General features: G+C 40.7%; 1 pseudogene; it reads right to left on the reverse strand.

Annotated features, from left to right (window-relative positions):
- Positions 1-2423: 2423 nt before the first annotated feature.
- LOC103607381 lies at positions 2424-3380 on the reverse strand (annotated as a pseudogene).
- Positions 3381-3667: the final 287 nt, after the last annotated feature.

Here is a 3667-nt window from a genome sequence, read left to right on the forward strand (position 1 = left end):
ATCACAGGCCCTTTAGGAGGTAGACAATAAGTATCATAAAGTTATTTCCTTTGCTCCTCAGTGAGCTTATTAATTATTTCAGTAAGATAAGATGGATGCACTTTAAAAATATAAATTACTGTCCAAAGTGATTCATCATTAGCATTAGGTGAATGAATGGGCTGAGTTGCAACTACTGGATGAAGACAGTCCAGGTGAGGAGAATGGTTTATAGCAAAAACTGGAAGGGTGCAGTACACCAGCTCAGTGGGAGAAGAAGGGTTGGGCTGAAAAAAAGTTTGAGGGGGAGATTTGATATGAAAATAAATCTTGGATTCCAGGCTAAGGAGTATAGTGTAGGCATGAGCATTTCTTGAAGATGAAGTGAGCTAGCCTCACATATCTCTAATGCTCTTTCCTTAAAAACATAACCCCATTGTTCCAGTCATACCCAACTATACGCTGCTACCCACATGCACCATGTTTCTTCATGCTTTTCTCTGCCTGTCAATGCTACTATCACTCTTTGGAATGCCTTTTCCAACTTTGTATATTGCTGTCGGCACCTGTGGTTGATGTAACTCAAATATTTGATCTGACCTGTCATTGAGTACAAATGAAGTCATGTAACATTATGACTGAACTACCAGAGTACTTGGCCCCACCTGCATGACCATTAGATAACAACTCCTTCTCAAGGTCCTTCCAGCTATTTCTGTGAGGTTCTCCTGAGAAATGTTTGCATTTCTTCCTCAGTTTTGATCTGTTGTCCACAGGCTAACTGCTTTTGAGGGGGTTGTCCCTTCCACTGCAGACAGAGCCATCATTCAGGAGTGGCCATGCTAGGCTTTCAAAAGGCAAGTGCTCTGTGATCCAAAATGGACTAGGAATAGTGGGGTTGGGGAAGGACCAGTGTGGGTGAATAGGTATTTTGCTGACTCTTTCTCACCTAAGTATTTTTTTTTTCTTTTCTAATTATACATTGACTTTATTCAATTTCACCAGATTTTACATGCATTCACTTGTGTGTGTAGGTCTGTACAATTTCAACACAGGTATAAATTCACATTCTCAACACCACAATCAAGATACAGAACTGTTCCATTAACAGAAAGGAACTCCCTGTGTCATCCCTTTCATACATATCCCACTCCCCCTCCAGTCCATGTCCCTGGCGACCATTAATCTGTTATTCATTTCTATATTTTTGTCATTTTGAGAATGTTATGTAAATACAATCACACAGTATGCAACCTTTTGAGATTGGCTTTTTTTCATTCACCATAATACCCCCAAGCTCCATCCAAGTTGTTGTGTGTATCAATAGTCTCTTCCTTTTCATTACAGAGTAGTATTCCATGATACAGATGATTTGTTTAACCATTCACACATTTCAGGATGCCTGCATTGTTTCTTTTTGACTATCACAAATAAAACTGTTGTGAACATTTGTGTACAGGTTTTCAAGTCAACATAGCTTTTCATTTCTCTGGGATAAATGTCCAGAAGTGCATATGCTGGGTCTTATGCTAAGTGTATGTTTAACTTTATAAGAAATTTTCAAACTCTTTTCCAGAGTGGGTATACCATTTTACATTCCTATCAGCAATGTATGACAAATTCAGTTTGCATCCTCAACAGCATTTGCTATATCTGCTATTTTTAATTTAGTCATTGTGTTGTCATATCCCATTGTGGTTCTAATTTGCATTCCTCAATCACTTACAAATATCAACATCTTTTCATGCGCTTCCTTGTCATCCATATATCCTCTTCAGTGAAATGTCTACTCATAATTTTTGCCCATTTTCCAACTGGATTGTTTTTTATTACTGAGTTTTGAGTACATTTTATATATTTCAGATTGATCAGATATATGGTTTGCAAATAATTTCTCTCACTTTGTAGCTTGCCTTTTCCTCTTCTTAAATTTTTACCGAGAAACATTTCTAATATTGATGAAGTCCAACATATCAACTTTTTCCTTTTATGGACTGCACTTTTGGGGTGAATTCTAAGAATTTGTCACCTAGCCCGTGATCCTTAAGATTTTTCTACTATGATTTTTTTCTAAAAGTTTTATAATTCACATCTTACATTTAACTACATGACACATTTGAGTTAGCTTTTACAAAGGTATGAGGTTTAGGTTGAGGTTCATTTTATTTTGCTTATGGGTGTCTAATTGCTCCAGCATAATTTGTTGAAAAGCCTTCATTAAATTGCTTTTGTACTTTGGAAAAATCAGTTGGGCATATTTATGTGGGTCTATTTCTGGGTTTTCTCTTCTGTTCAATTGATCTATGTGTCTATCCCTCTGCTAATACCATACGATCTTGATTACTGTAGTTACATAGTAAGTCTTGAAATTGGGTAATGTGAGTCCTCCAACTTTTTCTTCTTCAAAAGATTTAGTTTAATTAATTTTATGCTGGGTATTTTCATCTTTCCACATTTTGTCTCCTGCTTCATTCTAGAGAAGAAAGTTCTTGCATAAGCTCTTCCTTTTCTTGTTGCAACTCCTGCAAATGCTGTTGGTTTTGCTCCAACCTGTCCTCCAACCACTGTAGGAGAGGCCCACTGACTGCTGACATCTGACTGCACAGATTCTTGGTAAACACTGAGCCATTATGGATCTTGGTCACTGAGTCCAGATGTGTAAGGCTGTGGATCCTCTTATATGTATTTTGTTCCTCTTGGCACAGGATCTTGGGCAGCTCTACTGCTGATTCAAGACACACTTTCCCAATGGTGACATGAGGTACAATATGGATTGGGATATCAATTCTCTCATACCTTTCCTCTTCCTTCTGGCCCTCAATGGAGATGTGTTGGATGGAACTCCAAAAGTCTCGTGGACCATGAGGGGACTCTGAGCTCTTCTGGGCCTGTATGGATTGAAAACAAGTGTAGAGTACCTGGCCAGTCTTCGCATTTTTATCTTCTATGAAACAGGAAAAAATAAGTCCTACAAAGCCTTGATCCATCATCTGGTACATGGCTTGTGTGCGAACATCAACATATGAAGGCCAAACAGTAATGTGAGGATGGGAATGATACCAGCCCACGACCCTCATGGGGTGGCCTGTTAGTTCCGCCAACCTCTCTGCCTCTGTTGAGGCCACAGACAGCTGCTCTGGAGAGATTTCTACTCGGTCCTTCCTCTTATCAGAACGTCTCAAGATGATGACGGAATGAATGTGAACAATTCTGATGTTGTTAACCTTTTCGGCAACTGTGTGCATTTCAGTTCCGGTATATGCAAATTTGGAGTCACTCCTTGTGTCATCAGTCAACTCACCTATACACAGCCCCATCACCTCTTCCTTCTCTGTGCTCAGGGCGTGGTTGAGACAAAGTAGGAAAGCGTCAGACTCGAGATAAACCGCCTTCACCGCCATCTTGGTCCAACCTGCCTGCGTCCGCCTGGTCCCACTCGGCCTGACCAATCGGGTGCTCCGGTGCAGACTCTCGCGGTGCCCCGGTGCAGACTCTCGCGGTGCCCCACTCTCTGCGCTCCGCCCAGGCCTTGCAGTCCGCGTGCGGGTTCCGCGAGGGCGGGGCTCACCAAAGTTTTTTTTTTTTTTAAGAAACCTATCCGAAAATTATTAAGCCATAGGAGTAAATTCTTGGCTTTTGTGTCTGAGAAGCTCATCCAGGCATGGCTGGCTACAACAGCTTGGATGAT

Source organism: Galeopterus variegatus, unplaced genomic scaffold (genome assembly GCF_000696425.1).
Source record: "Galeopterus variegatus unplaced genomic scaffold, G_variegatus-3.0.2 Scaffold7376, whole genome shotgun sequence".
Lineage (NCBI taxonomy): Eukaryota > Metazoa > Chordata > Mammalia > Dermoptera > Cynocephalidae > Galeopterus > Galeopterus variegatus.